At 48.3% G+C, this 20,570-nt stretch overlaps 1 protein-coding gene across 3 annotated transcripts in view; it reads left to right on the plus strand.

The window, feature by feature from the left end:
* The first annotated feature begins 578 nt into the window (after window positions 1-578).
* The window catches only part of PPARD (peroxisome proliferator activated receptor delta), an 87,765-nt gene continuing 67,773 nt past the window's right edge, over window positions 579-20,570 (plus strand). The window contains exons 1-2 of one of the 3 annotated variants that reach the window (XM_025418541.3): window positions 579-728; window positions 4,647-4,730. The gene's annotated coding sequence lies outside the window, so the exon portion shown is untranslated. The remainder of the gene's footprint in view (window positions 729-4,646; window positions 4,731-20,570) is intronic. The other 2 variants (XM_049092055.1, XM_035697598.2) reach the window with 2 other exon arrangements.

Below are 20,570 nucleotides of genomic sequence, written 5' to 3' on the forward strand. Positions count from 1 at the left end.
CTCTTTCTTTTCTTCTCTTTCTTTCTTCTTTCTTTTTTTCTTTCTTTCTCCTCCCCTCCCCTCCCCTCCCCTCCCCTCCCCTCCCCTCCCCTCCCCTCCCTTCTCCTCTCCTTTCCTTTCCTTATTCATGAGACACACACAGAAAGGGGCAGAGACATCGAGGGAGGAGCAGGCTCCTCGCAGGATCCCCAGCGTGGGACTTGATCCCTCCACCGGGGATCACGACCTGAGCCAGAGCCAGACGCTCAACCACTGAGCCACCCAGGCGTCCCTCTGGGACTGTTTCTTCCCTGGAAGGGCGTGGAGGCTGTATTAGACGACCTCTAAATTCTCTTCCAGCTTTAAACTCCCTTTCGTGATACTTGCCAGGCTTGTTTTACCGGCCCTGGAACATCCCCACTCCCGCGCCCGCCTCGGCCGCCGCGCCCGCCTCCCGCACCAGAGGGCGCTGCAGGAGGGCGCTGGGTAGCGTGCGGTGGGCGGAGTCCAGAATCAGGACGCGCGGTGATTGGCGCCAGCCGGGGCGGAAGGGGGCGTGGACAGGAGCCGCGGGAGGCCCGAGCTGCGCGGTGACGTCAGGGGGTGGGGGCGGGGCCGAGCCGCGCAGCGTGTGACGCCGCGGCGGCCGCGGAGCTGGGGATTAATGGGAAAAGTTTTGGCAGGCTTCGGAGGAGCCTGCGGAGCCTGCGGGACCGCGGCGGCGGCGGCGCGGGAGGCGGCCGGGGCAGGTCAGTCCGGGGCGGGGAGACGGTGGGCAGGCGGCGGCAGGGGGCGGCGGGCCGGGGCTGAGGCGGCCCGCGGGGCCGGGGCGCGAGCCGGGGGGAGCGGGCCGGGGGGAGCGGCAGGGGGCCGCGCGGCTGCGGCTGTGGCTGCGGCTGCGGCTGCGGCTGCGGCTGCGGCTTCCCGGCACCCGGGCCCGGGCCGGTCCGCGGCGGTGTGTGGCTCTCCTGGCGCCCCCCCGGCCCTGCGCCCCCGAGCTTAGGGACCCCGAAGCGCGCGGCCTCCCCCACGCGACTCTGTGCGCTCTCTTGGGCCTAGTGGCTCCGTCTCCTGCCCCTTCTGTGTCCTGAGAGCCGGGTCTGGGGCTCGGGGTCCTCTCCCGTTCCCTCCTGTTGCCTCTGACCTCTTCCTCCGTCCCTTCCCTGGTGTCTCCAGATCCATGGGTGCCCGCTCTACCCAGGGTCTCTGTCCCTGTCCACGTCTTTATCTCCTGCCTTCTCCTCCCAGCCTTGCCCTGTCATTGCTCTCTTTTCCCATCCCTGGCTCCCGCTCTGGGTGACGGGTCCTCCTCGTCATCTTCGCGGCGTTATTAGGCTCTTTCAGCCCCTTGCCGGCAGTCCCTATCTCCCTAAGCCCCTTCTACCCTGGCTTCCCCCCCCCCCCACCCCCCGGGCCTGTTTTTGCCCTGTTTCTCCCTCATTTCCTTGTGATTGAGCCTTGCCCCCTGCATTCCTGTCACCAACTTCCATCCCCTCACTTCTACTCTGGGAGAAGAGTTAGCTCCACACGCTGCTTTGCTTTCCCTTGACTTGCTGTTGAGACACCGCTGGGTTGGGGTGGGGGCTGTTCAGCCAGGGATTGAAGTAAGGGGCTGAATGTCCGAGGTAAGCAGCAGGCATGTCTGTATGGGTGCTTGGGTGTTGCATCAGGGGTGAGGTCCAATTTGTAGACCATTCTTCTGATCTCAGCTTTAAAACTTCCCCTTTATGGGTCTGTTGACTTCCAGGAACCCTTGGGGAGAGAGCAGCCGCTGAGTTGGGTATGTGCCAGGGGTAACTGGAGGCCTTGTCCAACTCTTTTCCCCTTCCAGGAAACAGGGCTCTATGTCTTTCCACTCTGGATGTACCAAGCACAGTTATACAATCATACTCCAGATTATCTCTGCCCTCATTCCCACTCTGAGCCCCGTCCCCAAGAGCTAAGAGGAGTCTTCAGAAGTTGTGCCCCAGAGAATGCCTTACCCTTTTCTTCTGTACTGGCTCCAAGACATTTTTTTCTTACTTGAGTTTTGAAATAGATTGCCAGCCCGATAGCCCTGGGGCTGGCAGGCATCTGCCCCATCTGTTATTGGTCACAACCAGCTTCTGATTTTCACTCTGCATCTCTGAGCCACTGAATGTTAGGGCCTTTGATGTCAGTCACTTAGCAGGTTCTCTTGAAGATTCTTCTCCCTCCATTTTCCCTGAGAGCTTCATTTCCTATCGATCCAAGAGGCTGATCCTAAGTTCTGGTCCCTTTGCTCTGTCAGGTGGGTACCTGCCTGGGAAGGTTGTGGGACTGCATTAGATGGTGTCAGGAATTTGAGTGGCTTCCAGTCACAGGGATGTCCTGTCTGCGGCTAGAGAGCCCACCGCCTTCCTGGTATGTCTGGGGGTTTAACCTAGTCAGACAGAAAGTTCTTTTCAGATGCCTTCAATCTTAGCTCCTTTATTTGGCGTTGGTACCCTGGAGAGATCTTTAGGAAATAACATTATCCTCTGTTTCTACTCAGTCTGATCTTGGAGGATTCTGAGTGTGTGACCCACTCACGTTTAGAAATGAAGGCCTTTTGGGGAGCCTGGGTGGCTCAGTCAGTTAAGCGTCTGCCTTCAGTTCCAGTCACGATCCCAGCGGGAATCCTACTTCTCCTTTTCCCTCTGTCTTACGCTTGTGCTCTGTCAAATAAATAAATAAATTTAAATAAAGTATGCTCTGTCAAATAAATAAAATCTTTGGAAAAAAAAAAAGAAAGAAATGAAGGCCTGCTGTTTCACCTGGCTCCGGGTTTCTAGGTCTCCTCTTTTGAGGATCCTGCTCTCTGTCTTTGAGCCAGAATTGGACACAGAATTGGCACCCTTCAGGAGCTGTGGTGGAGAGCCAAGTGAACCAGCTTAGACCAGACTTTACGTTTTGGAATCCTCTTGTGCACTGACCCTTTTCTGTGAAAGGAATAGGACTGTGGATGGCTGAGCCAGTCTCCTCTCCTCAGCCCCTTCCTAAACAGTACTTGGGCAGGATTTGGGCAGAGTGGACCAAAAGGGGTCCCTTGTTCTTATGAAGAGCACCCTTCTAGGGTTTTAATGGGTCGTTCTGATGAAGTTGAGGCTGTGTGTTTGGCAGTGAGTTGGTCCAACCCCTACTCCCAAGGACTTTACCTGACTCTTTTGAGAAGTTTGCTACTCCTCTGTCTTCACTTACCCATTAGTGGTTACACTCCACCGAGGCAGCAGGTGAGAAGGGCTTAAGCAGAGGTCAAGCCCAGACCTTACAGAATAGCGTGGGCACCACCAGCTCTGCTGGATAGCTTCTTGCAATTTGTCCGCTCTGTGGCCTTGGTGGATGGTCAGGGTTATCAGTTACCAAGTTCCCATCCAGTGATTTTTGCAGAGTTTGGGTCAAAGGTGTGGGGAGGCAGGCCTCTGACATTATTCTCCAGATAGTGTAGCCCATCAACTCCTTAGTTGAATGGACTGATCTTTTTTGTCTGGCTGTCTTTCTTCTTGCTTGTCCACCACTCGTCCCCCTTTGGCATGGGCCTCTACCCATTCAAAAAGAATGACCCTTACCCCACCTATGGTCCCTCAGATCTCTTCCCTAATGCTTGACAGAGGCCAGTCAGTGTTGTACGCTGGCCGGGGAAGCATGTAAGCTCTGCTTTGGAGAGTGCAGCTGTTCTGGCTGTTGTGCAAGCTGTCCCGAGGGCCTGCAGATCCTGGCCTGTCCTGGGACAGTGCAGCTCCTCTGTCTCAGGAAGAGTTGGACCTGTCACTTCTAAAGGCTTCAGCTGTATGTCTTGTGTCACTGCGGCCTACCTCCCAGGGTGCTCCCTGCTGGCTGGAAGCTAAATTTCAGGGCTTTCCTCCAGGGCCTAGTAGGACCTGGAAGTGCCAGGAGTTTCCCGATTGCCCTGCACTGTCCATGCTGGGATCATTCTCTTTTTTCCTCCCTATGCAGCATTTCCATGGACTTTGTCTGTCTTGCCAGGCTCTGGCTTGTGTTATGTCAGAAGTTCTGTGTGCGATGCCTTTGCCTGTACCATGTTGCCCCAGATTGCACAGTGGCTGCTTCTTGTAGATGGTTTGATGTCCTTTAGTATTTTTCTGTGCCTTTGGATCCAGGGGAGGAGCCATTTTCAGCAGCTGCGTTTCACTGTGTCAGAGGTGAGCTGGACACTTGTTTGAGCCTGGCAGGGAGGAGATGGCCCCTTGTGTCAGGTTTCAGACATGTGGGTCTTCTTGGCAGATGGTTCCTGGCCTTCATAACTCAGAGGCTGGTGATTAGGGTGTGACTCTAGTCCTGTGGCCATTAGGCTTTGGCCAAGGACTCAAGCATGACTCAGGGCATCTCCATTTATGAGCTGCCACCTGTGGGGGGATGTTGGGCTCCAGGTCCTTCTTCACTTTGCCAGCAATTTCTGCCTCCCCCTGATAAAAGCAGCAAAGCCGGTGTCTGCTTACTTGGAAATGAGCAGACTACTTCCAGGATTGGGAAATATTTGCTGACTCAGGCTCAGAATAACCTGTCTCAGGGTGTGCATGTGTGAGGGACAAAGAAAGAGCCAGTTTAGGAGCAGTTTCTGAGCTTTGGTGTTTAATTACAACATTAATGCTGCTTTTCTGGCCCCTGGCACCTCAACTAAAGATATTGGGTTTCTTTCTCTTCTGCAGTGTTGCGTGGTGTTTTGGGCATGCACATGGTACTCACGCAGTGGCTTCTGTTCACTGACAGATGAGGACAGATGCACCAAAGAGGTAATCCCAGTTTCCTTATACAAAGACCCCTGACGACTGACTGACACATCCCAGATTTAGGATCCTGGCCTAAAAGATAAAATAATTTCACTGGGGCTGAGTTCCCAGATCCCAAGTGCCTGTCATAACATTTGGTACTCATTGCTTACACATAGCAGGCTCTTAATTAAATAATTATTAAATGTCTGTGGCTTATGTAGTTTTTTGGGGAGCATTGAGATTTCTCACCTTTAGACCCGCTAAAACAAATTCTACAAGGGCAGAGACTGACTGGCTTTGTTTCCTGTTGTGTCTAGGTCTGCCTAGCACTGAGGAGATGCTAAATATTTGTTGAATGAATCAATATACAAACTTTTCTCTGTTCATATGGGTACCAGGCCACAAAGATGGTGTCTGTCATTCTCTTTCATTTATGTAATAGACATTTCTGAGTGTCTGTTATGTACCAAGCACATACTAGACACATGGGAAATGGTGATAGAAAAAAACAGATTCAGTCCCTGTCTGATGGGTCCATAGTTTGTTGGCATATATGAGATCTGGGCATAACACACAAGGGTTTTTCCTTCCATCTCTGCTGGTGTAGCAGGCCCTCACCAGAGTCTGACAATGCTCTGGGCTTCTCATTACTGTTTCCCTGTTTGTTTGTTCTCAGGATGCCTGGCAGATTTTATAAACTCTCAGAAGGGGAGCTGCAGGGAATTCGATGTTCATTGTCTCAACTATTTAGGAGGCTGGGCTATGGTGAAGTCGCTGCTGGGGGCCAGGGGAAACATGCGCTCCTGTCTGATTTAATCTCTGAAGTTCAGTGGTTCCAGCAGCTGTTTATGGGCTTCACTTCCCTTTCTCTGCCTTTAACACCCTGTGGGTTTTCCTGTTGCCTAACAGGGTGCTGAGCCCATATGGCTGTCAGTCTAGGGGGGTCAGGTCGTTTGTGGATCTTGCAGGAAGGCCTTAGGCAGGGGCCCCTCCTGTTGTCAAACCCATACCAAGTCCTTTCCTTTGAAGGAAATGTGAATGAGGAAGAAGGAGGGTGTGGGAGGCTCCCTAGGTTCCCTGGGAGGGAATAAACGTAGCAAGGAGAACTACTGAGTTAATTGCTGTGTCCTTTGCTCCAGCAGCAGCTGGCCACAGTGGCAGCAACTGTACATGTCCAGGCATCACTTGTCCAGTTTATCCCTGAGCTTTAAGCTCCCGGTCCTAGCAAGAAACTTCTTTCTTAGTTTCCACTGTCAAAGGTGAGGCTAGAGCTTTATCAGATTTTTCAGTGCTAATCTCAGAAGACTGTAGTTAGGTCGTTATCTTAGTCTTTCCCATCTGAGGCGCTTTTGTGGGTCAGGTCCTGTGACAGATGTTTCAGATACGTTCCTTGGCTGTGCCCCTCCCCGGCCCCGCAAAATGTGGAGTCTAGCCGGGAAGAGAAGACATAGGCACAAAAAGATTTTGAAAATATTAAGAGAGCTAGTGGGTTCTGAGAATATGGTCAGGGATGCTCATTTAGAGGAGCAGGTCATCACTTTGAATCGGCTTTGTCCCTGAAGAAATTGGGTTTCAGATGGGGCCTTGAAAGAAAGTTGGTTTATTTTATTTTTTTTTAGAAAGTTAGTTAATTTTGAAGGCAACTTTAAAATGTTGTAAACAGCAATTCTCAAGCTTCTTGACCTCAAGAACCCCTCTCTTAAAAGACACTTTTAAAAATCATTAGAGACCCGTGAACTTTTGTCTACCATAGTAGAAACTAATAAGCTCTGAGGAATTTTAAGTTACTGATTTATTCATTCATTCATTTATTTTTAAAATATTTTATTTATTTATTCGTGAGAGACACACAGAGAGAGACAGAGACAGAGACACAGGCAGAGGGAGAAGCAGGCCCCATGCAGGGAGCCCAACATAGGACTCGATCCCGGGTCTCCAGGATCACGCCCTGGGCTGAAGGTGGTGCTAAACTGCTAAGCCACCCAGGCTGCCCTATTAATTCATTTCATGTAATAATAAACCCAGTACATTTACCACAAGTGACCTTTTTAAAGAAAAAATAGCTATTTTTCAAAATAAGGTTGAGAGAAGTGGCATTGTTTCACATTTTTGGCCATCTTTTAATGTCTGCTTTAATAGAAGACAGTTGGATTCTCATAACTGCTTCAATGTTCAGTCTCTTAAGGTATGTTGTTGTATTTGAAGGCTATGATGAAAATATGGCCTCACACAGATAGGTAGTTGAGAAAGAGAGGGGTAACAGCTTTTAATAGCTTTGGCAGATAATTGTGGATATTCTTTGGTACTATACCAAACCCTCAGCAAGTGGTAGTTTCTTTCTTTTCTTTTCTTTTTCTTTTTTTCTTTTTTTCTTTTTTTGAAGATTTTATTTATTCATAAGAGACACACAGAGAAACAGAGACAAAGGCAGAGGGAGCAGGCTCTCCGCGGGGAGCCCAATGTGGGACTTGATCCCAGGACCTCGGGATCACGCCCTGAGCCAAAGGCAGATGCTCAACCATTGAGCCACCCAGGTACCCCAACAAGTGGTAGTTTCTTAAAGGTTAGTTGGAATGTAGAGTCTGAAACCTTACCACAAGTTTTCATACTTTGTGACATTAAAATCCATTGGTCCATCTTGTACTTTGCATAGATCTTTTACTTTAAGTTGGTCATCAGAACCGCTAAATGTTAACATATTTCATTTTACAATATCATTAAGTCATAGGAATACTACTGACCTCAACAGCAAAGCATTCAAGTATTGGGAGGCTGTCAAGCTCAGAGTGGGGATACAAGTTTTCCATAATTTGGATTTTCTCTTGAAAGCTTGATTTTTATCACTGGTAACACACTGTCAGGGTTTTTGTTTGATTTTTTTGTTTAAGTATTTTATTTATTTCAGAGAGAGAGTGAGAGCATATGCTTGTGCATGTGTGGGGAGAGGGGTAAAGGGAGAGGGAAAGAGAACCTCAAGCAGACTCCCCACTGAGCATAGAGCCCGACACAGGGCTCAATCCCATGACCCCAAGATATGACCTGAGCCAAAACCACAAGTAGGGTGCATAACTGACTGAGCTGCCCAGATGCCCCCATACTGTTAGGTTTTTTTTTAATGGAGTCTCCGTTTTTTTTTTTTTTTTTTTTTAAGATTTTATTTATTTATTCATGAGAGACACAGAGAGATAGGCAGAGACATAGGCAGAGGAAGCAGCAGGTTCCCTGTGGGGGAGCCCAATGCAGGACTCAATCTCAGCACCCCGGGATCACACCCTGAGCCAAAGGCAGCCATTCAACCATTGAGCCACCCAGGCATCCTTGAATCTCCATTTTTAAGAAAAAGTCTGTCAAATACTCAAAACCTAAATAATTATAATTTTTTTTTTAATTTTTATTTATTTATGATAGTCACACAGAGAGAGAGAGAGAGGCAGAGACACAGGCAGAGGGAGAAGCAGGCTCCATGCACCGGGAGCCTGACGTGGGATTCGATCCCGGGTCTCCAGGATCGTGCCCTGGGCCAAAGGCAGGCGCTAAACCGCTGCTGCCACCCAGGGATCCCTAAATAATTATAATTTGTTACTCTTTTCTTTCAAGTAAAAGTGTTGTTTCATGAAAAAAAAAAAAAAAAAAAAAGACTAGCTTGCAACGCAATCTCAAATTTTTCCTGAGACAGACAATGACTCTTATTTTGTTACAAGAGTATTTAAAAGACATATATTTCAAGGTCATTATTTAATAACGTCAATTTTTATCATCTTATCTAGGACATTTTTTAAAAAAGATTAATTTATTTATCTTAGCACACAAGGAGAGGGAGAATACCTCAAGCTGGCTCTGACTCCCCACTGAGCATGCAGGGCCAACTCCACCATCCTGAGGCCATGACCTGAGCTGAAATCTTGGCCAGCTGCCCAACCTACTGAGCCACCCAGGTGCCCCTCATCTAGGACATTCTTAAGTGAAATTGGAACTTTATTATCTTTCCTGGTTCTTTAGGTTGACTGGGCTCATCTGGGCAGTTCTCAGTTGAGGTATATTGCTTTAGTCAGATGGAGGTTGGAGCAGGAATCATGTGGAGGCTCAGCTGGGCTGGACATCCACACTGGCTAACTCACATGGCTGGCTCTTGGTACTGGCTGTTGAGTAGAGTACCTACATATGGCCTCTTCATGTGCCTTGAGCTTCTGACAGCATGATGGCTGGATTCTGAGCAGAAGCATCCCAAGAGTGAGTATAATGAGAGTTCTAAGCAATGAAGGGCAAGGTTTCCTAAAACCTAGCCTGGGAAGTGACACTGTCAATTTCTTTGTCTTTTCTTGGTCACAGAACCAGTTCAGATGCAGAGGACTATACAGGGTATGAATACCAAGAGGCATGGTTCATTGGGAAGGAGAGAGAGCTCCTTGGAAACCAGCTACTACTGCTTTTGAGTATCCCTTATATGAGATAGCCTGGCCTGCGATGGAGGGAGAGGGAGAAGCAGGCCCCCCACTGAGCAGGGAGCCTGACTTGGGGCTCAATCCCAGGACCCTGGGACCATGATCCTAGCCAAAGGCAGACACTTAACTGACTGAGCAACCCAGGCGCCCCACCACTGATGGTTTTGGAGTAAGAAATCATTGTTAATATTGCACAAAAGTGGATTAAATAGAGGAAGAATGGAGGTAGAGAGTTTAGGTAGGAGACTACTGCATAGTCTGAATGTAAGGAAATTCTTCATCATATTAAATCTGAGTTCCTCTGGTTGCTGTTAAAATTATTGATTTTGATCTATCAGCCACACAGATTAAGTACCCAGAGCGGGACTAGAGAAACCCCTCTCCACCCTTATTTAGGAATGCTGATACCCAGGAGAGATCAAAAGCTTCACAGTGTGGGGACCCCTGGGTGGTTTAGTGGTCGAACGTCTGCCTTCAGCGCAGGGCATGATCCCGGGGTCCTGGGATCAAGTCCTACATCAGGCTCCCTGCGAGGAGCCTGCTTATCCCTCTGCCTATATCTCTGCTTGCTCTCTATGTCTCTCATGAATAAATAAATAAATAAAATCTTTAAAAAATAAAATCTTAAAAAAAAGCTTCACAGAAAGTAGAAGGCAACTAAGTTAGGCTTTATCGTCTGGGTCCAATAGGAGGTTAATCCTTCTTTATTTATTTAAAATTTTTTTATTCATTTATTCTAAGCGTAGGTGAGCTGGGGGGAGGGGGCAGAGGCAGAGGGGGAGAGAGAACCTCAAGCAGACTCCCCACTGAGCACAGAGCCTTGATGCGGGGCTCGATCTCCAGACCGAGATCACGACCCTGAGTTGAAACCAAGAGTCAGATACTTAACCAACTGAGCCACTCTAGTGTTCCTAATCATAATTTGTTAAAAGAAAAAGCAGAAGAAAGCTAAAGGTTTACATAACTGCACAGACAGTATTTCAGATACTCTTCAGTTTCGCCCTCGTAGACCACTAGGAGGCAAGAGAAGAGTGAGAGGAAGAAAGATGGACAAATTCGGGAATGGTAGGGAGAGGGAGGAAGAAGGGGGTCAAGGGGAGAGAACAGCAAAAGAAGTTTGAAGGAGGTCGAGATGGGAGGAACTGCTCAAGGCTGACCTTCCAGGGAGATGCTGGCTGGAGGGAGGGCTGGCTTCCCTGGGGGCCTGGCCTCTGGCATTCAGCACCTCTTGTCCTCATCCTGTCTCTGGCTTTTCTCTTGGTGAAGAGGCCATGAGAAGAGCTGGGGTAGATTTGCTGTTATTTTTTTGAGAGGGGGTGGGGACCTGGGAGACCAAGAGTCACCTGGAGGTGACTCTCAGCTTTCATGTGTGGAGTCCTGACTTGATGATCAAAATAAACCTTGGGCAGTGCTTGTTCATCCCCTCTCTTCTGAGGCGGGGAGCTCAGGAAGAAATGCCTTTCTGAGACAGTTCCTTCCCTAATTTACCAGCTGTGGCCCTGGGAGCCCAACCTCAGTATGGGGAGTCTGCGGATTCTGTTTCACAGTCGGTGTTCTGGGCAGTGCACCTTGACGCCGCTTGTTTTTCCTTTTCCAAGTCCAGGCTTCAAAGCCTACCTCCCACAGCCTTGTCGTCATCCCAGCAGCTGTCTGGAGACCATTGCTGAATTCTTCACAGCTCATGGTGACACACCTGTGAAAGAGTTCTCTCACGAGGAGGATCATGAATGGAGAGGCTCCCCAGTGTTGTGAGGAAACCACTTCATGCTTAAGTTCATTTCTGTACTTTGTATCTTCTATAACCCCTTTGATCTTTGTCTTATTATTTTGGCACTTCCCTCATCCAGGAGTTATAACCTCAGAGGCACACAGTCATTTGGCTACTACTCCAGTGGAAGTACAGGCCAACTCTGCTCTCCCAATGGCAGCCTTTAGCCACCCTACACACACAGTCTGCAGGACCACTCTCTCCTCAAAAACAGCCGTCCTTCAGTTTGCCAGACGCCAGAGTTTTACCTATCTCATCCCCTCTTCCAAACAAGCAAACAAGATGTGTTTTCCTCAATTCTTCTTGTTTCCAACGTTGTCTTAAGAGAACTTTACTTTCTTCACCTCCAGTTCGATTTCCTTTAGCACCAGGTTTCTATAGCACTGTCCCCAGTCCTATAGACGTTTTGGGGTGGGGAATTTGTTATTGAGTGGGCCTCAGTAACACAGGCAGAGGGAGAAGTAGACTCCCTGTGGGGAGCCCGATGTGGGACTCAATCCCCAGACCCCGGGATCATGACCTGAGCTGAAGGCAGATGCTCAGCCACTGAGCCACCCAGGCGCCCCAGCATGCAGTTTTTACAATGGAAATGTTTTCTCCTCAGTCACCTCTCTGGGCTCTTGAGGACTTTGGGGAGGAGTGAAATAATTCACAATGAGGTAGCATGTTGCAACTAAGAAGCCTTATGATTTCTATGCAACAGAGGCACGGTGTCCAAGACAAATCAGTGTCCTGGAATGGTTGGGTTTGCCATGTCTTGCTTTTACAAGTATTTCAGTGTCTAGACCAAAACCACCTTCCTGTAACTCCCAGAGGTGCTGTGTAGAATGGAGTTGGTAATACGTAGCAGGTAGACTGTTATTAACGTGTCTGTTCCTGGTGTCAGATGTTACCAGCTGATCTGGTGCTCTGATCACAGCAGTCTTCCTCTCCAAAGCCACATGGGTTCTCAGAACCCTCTACCCATGGCAGCTCTCCTAAGAGGAGGCTTACCTGCCATCCCTGGTCATGAGCTTGTTTGTCTGATGGCAGACCATTTCTTTCCAGCTTCCCCTTCTGCAAAAGCCTTCAGGACAGTCCAGAGATCCTGGTAAATTCCCCCTGGCCCTCAGCACTTGCTTCTTGGGATGAACTCCTGTGTGGTCCATTGGAAGCTCCAGGTTGGAGACTACCCTTCTCCTCTAAGGAGGCCCTCCAAAGGCTAGAATGCTTTTGGGAATTAATGAAATGAATTCTCCACCCTTTAGATAATAGCAAGCAGTGATAGCAAAAGAAAGACCCTGGCCCAGGACACTGCCAAGATTCCTGCTCTGACCCTTCTTTCACGTGGACCAAAGATATGAACTCTTCCACAGTCTTGGACTCTGTCTACTGTGGTGGTAGACTGGGTAATAGCCCCTGAAGCTATCCCGGCCGTAACCCCTGGGACCTGTGGATGCTACCTTATAAGGCAAAATGGACTTTGTAGATGCGATTAATTTAAGGATCTCGAGACGCAGAGATTATCCAGGATTATCCGAGTGGGCCCTAAGTGCAGTCACGAGTGTCCTGTTAAGAGGGAGGCAAAGGGAGATTTGATATAGAAGACAAATGTGACTGCTGCAGCCAGAGCTACCCCATTGGCTCTGAAGATGAAGGAAGAGGCCAGGGAGCACAAGGAACACAGTTCTAGAAGCTGGAAAAGGCAAGCAAGCAAATACTCCTCTGGAGCCTCTGGGAGGAAGTATAGCCTTGCCAGTACCTTGATTTTGGAGTAAAACCAATTTTGAACTTTGACCTCCAGAACTCTTAGGAGAATAAATATGTTTTAAGTGTTAAGCTTGTAGTAATTTGTAACAGTGACAGCAGAAGACTGCCCCAGGGCTCATTTGCCTCCAGGCCCAGGCGGTGACTCGGCTAGGTCTCATTCTTATTTCAAGGCAGTCATAGAGCACCTCTTTTATGGCAGTTTAAGATCCTATGCAACAGAGGCACGGTGTCCAAGACAAATCAGTGTCCTGGAATGGTTGGGTTTGCCATGTCTTGCTTTTACAAGTAAAATTTGTAAGCAGATTACCTTTACCCAGATTAAAATTTGAAGCAATACACTCTTTGGAGAAACCTTTTAAGGAGTTTTTGGGGATAAAAGAGAAGGCCTCAGGTAGTGTCTGATTCTTGCTTTTGGAAGTTACCCCACACCTTCAGAATCAGATCAGTAAGAAGGGGTTTCTTTCAGACTGTTGAGGATCCAGGATTAGTTTAAATCTGACTCCACTTCCGTCTTTCTCCCACTCATGCGGTTACTGGGTTCCTCCTATATGCTAGGCATTGGGGGTGAGGAAGTGAACAAAGCAGATAAAAAAAGTCTCGTGTTCTTATGGTGGTTGTGGTGGAGAAAGAGAAGAGAGCCAGAATTACGTAGCTAGCATGTCAGGTGGTGGTAAATGCTATATCAAAAAATAAAGCAGAGGGCACCAGGATGGCTCATTGGTTAAGTGGCTGACTTTTGGTTTCAGCTCAGGTCATAGTCTCAGGTTTGTGAGATTGTGTCAGAATCTACACTCCATGTGGAGTCTGCTTCAGATTCTTTCCTTCTTTCTCCCGCCTTCCCCTGCTCGCACGTGCACATGCACACATGCTCCCTCTCTCAAGTAAATAAATAAAATCTTAAAAAAAAAAATAAAGCAAGAAAGCAGTAGTGGCACTTTTAAATGGAGGGCTTAAGGAAGGCCTCACTGAGAAGGTAATATTTTAAGCTCAAGAGAAGAATGAGCCATGTGTGGGAAGAACCTTATCAGCAGAGGGAAAGTAAATGCAAAGGCCCTGAGGTAGGAACATGGCTGGTGTGTTGAGGACTAGTCAGGAAGCCACTGTGGCTAGAGTTAAGGGAGGGGAAGGGAGGTCGGAGATGTGACTGGGCCTGATCACTCTGGACCGTGAAGTACTGTAAAATCTCTTACTTCACCTGACCTTTAGCCTCTTCCCTCCTTTCCCCCTCTTCACACTGCCTCTCAGGCTTCATGCCTGTGTTCCTCAGTTCCTTTCTGTAGAATGTGCATCATGTCATACCTAGGGCACATCAGTAGGTAAATATAGTCCAGTGAAAATATTAGAAGAGGAGGAAAAAAGCAACTCCTTCTTTCTGAATAATAAAAGCAGCTCCACTGTTAGTGCTGATATGGAGCCACGTTCCTAGAAATGGAATGAGAAGAGAGCCAGAATTATGTAGCTAATGGCATGTATGAGAGTGGAAGAGATGGAATGAGAAGAGAGCCAAAATTATGTAGCCAGTGGCAGGTTGGCTGCTCTGCTCTCCGCAGGCAGTTCTGGGGTGGTTCTTGGGGGTCCTCACTTCAGTCACCCTCCAGGCCCCCATGCCTGCTACTTCTTTTCATTCTGCTCTTCCTGGGCTACTTAGAGGGGCTCCTACAGTTGCCCACCTGAAATTCTTTCTTAACAGCCCCCTTACTTCCCTGCCCTTCCTCCTAGGAGGCCTGCCATCTCCCCAGCTGCCCAACCAGGTGTCTGAGGACTGCCAGAAGAGAGCAAAACACATAAGTGCATGTGCTGCCACTGTGTATTTCTGGTTATCACTTAGATTCTCAGCACCCACAGGCCTGCGTCTGCCATGTCTCAGAACCCCTGACTCTTCCATTCCTGGGAGTGGCTGCCTCAAACCTCAAGACTCTGCCTCCTCCAGGTCCTCATGGTGTTGCTTGGGTTTCTAAGAATCAGATCCCCAAAGGTCAAGTAAGCCAGCCTGAAAAGTCACACTCTTCCTGGATAATGACCTCATGACAGTTCTGGTGCTTTGGCAACTTTCCAGAATGACAGTCTGTCAGTAGTTGATGGTAAGCTTCACTGTCATCTAGGGGTCAGTTAGAAATTGTGTCCATAGATTAAATCCTCCATGCCTGTGTCCCTGATTTTATAGTCCTAGGTGACTCTTCTCAGAACCTGCTTTAAATAATGGCATCTAATTGATTACTATTTAGTAATAAACAAATGGACCAATAATAATTTCTATCTCCTAAGTGAAAATCACTAGGTGAATAAATTCTCAAACTGCCAAATACATCCAGTCGAAATTGTATTTTTCCAATTTTGTTTAGATTCTATTACAGTGCACGATTTCTGTGACATTTCTATTTTTGGCATCTTAACGCCCCCGTGTATTTATAACGTCTATTTACAATTTGCCTTTCATATCCTCACAGCGTGTCACCTTGCAGAAAAATATTTTATCCATTTTTTAGCCCATTCTTGACCCAGAAGACATAAGGCATTCTTGACTCAGGCTAAGGCCTGTCTCTTTCCCCTGCAAGCTAAGGCCTGTCTCTTTCCCCTGCAAGCACTGTAGCCTTGTCTTCTCACATACTACCAGTACCATCCGTATTGTTTTGTTTTTGTTTTTAAAAAGATTTTATTTATTTATCTGAGGAGAGGGAGCATGAGTCGGGTGGGGGTGGGGGGCAGAGGGAGAAGGAGAAGCAGGTTGCCTGATGAGCAGGGAGCCAGATGTAAGGCTTGATTCCAGGACACTGAGATCATGACCTGAGCCAAAGGCAGATGCTTAACTGACTGAGCCACCCAGGTGCCCCAAGACCATCTGTTTTTTTTTTTTTTTTTTAAAGATTTATTTATTCATGAGAGACACAGAGATAGTGGCAGAAACATGGGCAGGGCAGAGGGAGAAGTAGGCTCCCTGCAGGGAGTCCGATGCGCAACTCGATCCCAGATCTTGGGATCACATCCTGAGCCAAAGGCAGATGCTCAACCGCTAAGCCACCCAGGTGTCCCAGACCATCTGTCTTTGATTCACTTTTGTACCCCCACCCTGGGCACATTGCAGACAACCAGGAATACCTCTCATGAGCTGGTTCCAGCGCTCCCAGGGCTTCTGCCCTTACTCTGCTTTCTCTCTCTGGACTGCTGCAGCCTGAACCTTGCCCTCCTTTCTGCCTTCTGCTTCCATCATGAGAAAGAACTGGTCCATCCATCTGATGTTCTCCATGAGTCAGAGACCTTGTTCAGTCGCAAAGGGGCAGCTTACAATGCACAGTCATGTTCTCCGTCCCTATGGGTGTTCATTAGCCATGATCAAAGATCATCCCCCCCCACCCCCGCTCCCGAAACTTGCTTCTTGATAGATAAGTGCCTGGTGCAGAGGTACTCTCCGAGCACTTGTTAGACAGAACAGTGTCTGGCTGGCCAGCCTAAGGTGGCTTGCTGCCAAGAGTAGCCCTGGCACTAACCTACACCAGAGTCCTGTCTGGGGCAGCAGTCAGACATCTGTAGAAGAAAACCCTTTCCTGGTTGTTACTCTTCTCTTTGGTTGAAGCTTCGTGGAGACAACTGAGGTTTTCAGTTTTGGCGGTTTTTCCCATATGCCTCCTTCTCTCCACTTCCTCCACTGGGAGTCTAGTAAGGCTCCTTTCTCCTCCTTCTGGCTCAGCCCCTACTGTGGTATATGATGGTGGAGTTATTTCCTCCATTCTAGGTTCAGATTGTGAGTTCTTTTGAGAGCTGAGCTCAGCTGTGTCTAATCCCCCTCCCGTTCCAAGCAGAAGTCCATAGCTGCCCAGGAGGCAAGTAAGCTGTAGCTCTCATGTGGGCTGAATGCACCGTGCTGATTACTTCATATGCATCACCTTGCTTAATCCACACAACCCTGAGAGGTAGGAATCATCATCCTCCTTTTACAGATGAAGATGCTGAGGCTCAGATTGGCTAGGAAAGCTGCCTAAAAGCTGCACAATTCGTAAGTGGCAGAGTTGTGTAAAGCTGTGTCCTTGATTATACCACACAGCAGGGCCTTTCTAGGGAGGATGGCTGGTTGAATCTCATTCTTCCAGTTTGGAAAGTACCTGCTTGACTGGCCAGACTGGTGTTGGCTTCCAAGAACACTCTCTGCTTTCGAGCACAGCAGAATGTCTTGGTCACTGAGCAGAACCAAACGTTGGCAGATTTTGGAGCCCCTTGCAGCATCTTGTCCCAGGTCAGTGGGAAGAGGAGGTCCTGAGAATGGCTGTACTTAGTGTCTCCCTGAATCTGCTTCAAGGTAGTGAGCAGCCCTGCTAGAACCAGAAGAGACAACCAGCCAACTGGTGGGCAAGGCATGTAGAGTGGAAGGGACTTAGAGGAAAAAGCTAATCTCTGATCCAAGTAGTTAATCAGTGTTTTCAGTGTGGTGAAAGGAGAGAAGGAAGAGAAGGTGGCCGAGATGTGCACAGATGGAGAGAAGAAAGGAAGGGAGATTGCCTTTATTCAGCTTCTCCCTTGGGCCAGACATCCTGCTGTGAATGAGCTCACTGTCCTTTACGCTAGCCTGTGAGAGGCAGGGGTTGGTATACCCACTTAACAGATGAGGGGGTGTAGGATCACAGAGGTTAAGTGGCCTACTCGGGTCACGTACCTGATAAATGACAGAGTGAAGGGTTAGGCCCTTTGGACCACAGCACCCCCCCACCCACCCCCATGCTTCTCTGTTCAAGGACTGCTTCTCTGGCTCCTGTCACCTTAGCCTGGGCTTTGCAGGAACTTACCAATGTGTGCATGTGTGTGTCTTCAGGCCATGAGCAGAGGCTGAGGGGAATCAGGGCTCTGGGTACCTGTCCTGCTCAGCAACATGGGCCCTACCTAGTCCAGCAGGACACTGGGCTCTGACCAGCAGTGGCCTTATATTTTCCCCCTTTCTTGTACCTTGGCATCCCTGGTTTATTTTTAGAGAGCTATTTTTATTTTTGCTCCCACTTCCTAGCTGGAGGCAGGGGTTGGGGTGCAGGGAAGGCATTGGGAATCAGAAGAGGCAGAGGCAGGCCTAGGTGGCATCTTAGCAGTGCCCTTGGCTGGGCTCTGGGGACTGTGCTCACCTGTTTGCCTTGATGCCCCCCTGCCTCGGGTCAGTAGCAGGCCCAGGGGATATGGACAGAAGGACAGTTGCACTCCTTGTTTCTTTGGCTTCTCAGAAAGGAATGAGTTCTACCCCAGAGCAGAACAGGAAGTAGCATGTGGCACTCTTTATATTTTTAGCTCACTGGCTGTTTTTGAGGATAAGAACTTTGAGGGAATATGGAGTACTGGTTAAGAGCCAGGATACATGTGACTAGGTTCTGGCTCTGCTAGTAGCTTTGGGCAAGTCACTTTATACCTTGATGGCTTCCTCATCTGTAATGTGGGGGAGATAACTATAGACCCTACCCCTCAGGGATGACTTGAGGATTAAAAGGGCTCATAGGTGAAAAGGCACTGTGGCACTTATTAGGTGTTGTTTTATTGTTAGCATATCTCGCCACCTCGAACCACAGGGTAGATGCCAGTAAATACTGGTTGGACTGAATAAAACTTCAAGACTGTTGGTTGCCCTGTTTCCATCTGAATATTGGCTGGAGTGGGTGTTGACTCCAGTCAGCGATTGCCTGCAGGACCCCATAGAGTAATTCCCATGGCAGCTGCCCATAGTCCACCCCCTCCAGCCCTTACCTGGGCCTTGGGAAGAGGCAGCCAGGTGGAATGAGGAGTCTTTTAGCCCGAGGATGTCAGTAGTCCCCGACCCACTTTTTGCTTTTGCACCTTTGTGAGGCTCTGGCTTTGGGTTGTGAGCGTTAGAGGGGTTGGGGCCTGTGTTCCATGGGTGCAGACACTACCAGGTGGTTCTGAGTGCTTGAGCCCAAGGTTTTGAAGTACAGGCTTGCCACTGGCATGTGCTGTTTAGCTAGTAACAGTGAAAGACTTCTTTGGAAACTTGTACTTGGGGCTTAGAAATTAATCAGATCTCACCAGTGACTGGTATTATGGGTATTTGGGAGACCATCTTTCTTAGGGTTGGAGCTAGCACTTGGGCACAAGTGTTTCCATGTGTGTGGTTTTTAATTTATCTTAAAATGTCTTAATCATATAAACAGTGCTTATTCATAAGAGACAATTAGAAAATACGTCATGGGAATAGTATGGATAGCTTGCAGTATAGTCAATAATGTATGACAAATTTGAAAGTTGGTAAGGAAGTGAATCTTAAAAGTTCTCATCACCAGAGGAAAAAAATATTTGTAACTTTGTATGGTGACAGATGGCAACTAGACTTATTGTGGAGATTGTTTTGCAGTGGATACAAATGTCGAATCATTATGTTGTACACCTGAAACTAATGTTGTATGTCAGTTATACTTCAATAAAAAAAGAAAATACAGGGATGGCTTGGTCGGTTGTGCATCTGCCTTCAGCTCAGGTCATGATCCTGCGGTCCTGGGATCAAGCCCCATGTTGGGCTCTCTGCTCAACAGAGAACCTGCTTCTCCTCCTTCTGCCCCCAACTTGTGCTTGCTCTCTCTGTCAAGTAAATAAAAAAAATATTTTTTTTAAAAAAGAAAGAAACCCCAAGGAGACAGCTTTAAAAAAAGAAAGAAAAAGAAAATACAGCTGAGCACTGAGAAGGAACTAAAAGTCATACATACATAGTCACACCATCCGTAAGTGACTGCTATAAGTTTTAGTTTAGTCTGTGTTCTTTCAGGTTTTACTATGTGTGTACTTATTTGGTTTTCTTTCAAAAGTGGGATATTACTTAACATTCAGTTTTGTGACTTGCCTTACCCTATTTTTCGGGTGGTTTCTTCTGTCTCTGCTTTCTAATCTCCCCTACCCTTTGTGAGTGAGCAAGGAAAGGCATCTTGCCCAAAGAGAGGAATTTGGGAAGGAGTGTATGACTGTTCATTGCTGTCATTGTTTAAAGGGTACAGGGCAAAAAAAAAGGGGGGGTGCCTGTTTCTCCCTGCCTCCCTCCCTCCCCCCCCCCCGTCTCCTCTCCCTCCCCACCTCTCTGCCTTTTTTTTTTTTTTTTTTCTGTACAAAACCCAGAAAGGATACCACCTCCAGTCTGAAGGTTTCTTTTCATGGCTTTTAGGGAGAAACCTCTCATGATGCCAGAAAAGAAGGTACACAAAGGAGATGAGAAGGATCATGCTTCTGGGCTGGGGTGGTGGGTGGTAGGGGAGTCTTGGGAAGCATGATGGACAGAAGGACCTGGATCCCTGGCTCAGTCCTGAAACAAGCAGAAGGAATTAGATAATAGGTTGGGGGGGTCAGGGTAGGCTTCAAATGGCAGTGGGGACTCCTTGCTGAGAGGGCAAGCAGGATGACCAGGCAAAAGCCTAGAGAATAAGGAGTCCAGATATGAGTCAGAAATAAGGAGAAGGAAATATGTCTCAATGGGACATGCTCTTCCATCTAAGGCCTGCTCCTTTCATGAACTTGCACCTAGTCTGCTTTCCCCAGCTGGCAGTACCCAGGCCAAGTGGTTTGACAGGTCTGGTAGGCCTAGCCCTGAGGACACCTGTGTGCTAGCAGCTGCTCCATGGCACCTGGGCGGTAGGCAGGGATCTGAGCATAGTAGTCAGGCAAAGGGAATATGTCGTGCCCAGCATCATCAACAGCTCAGATTCCATTCTAGAAAAATAGCTCAGAGCCAGGGAGATGGAGTATTCTGGGAGGAATAAGCTTTGCCTCCCCTTTATTTCTTACAAAGTAAAATGGGATCCCTGGCAGTAGGTGAGCCTTGAGGGTGAGTGAGACTTGGCATCTTAGCTTTTTTCTAGACCACTCTGGTCTACACACAGGCTGGTGTTGCGTGGCGGGCCAGGAATTCATGATCATGAACAGAATGATTTCCATAAG

Source organism: Canis lupus, chromosome 12 (genome assembly GCF_003254725.2).
Source record: "Canis lupus dingo isolate Sandy chromosome 12, ASM325472v2, whole genome shotgun sequence".
NCBI lineage: Eukaryota > Metazoa > Chordata > Mammalia > Carnivora > Canidae > Canis > Canis lupus.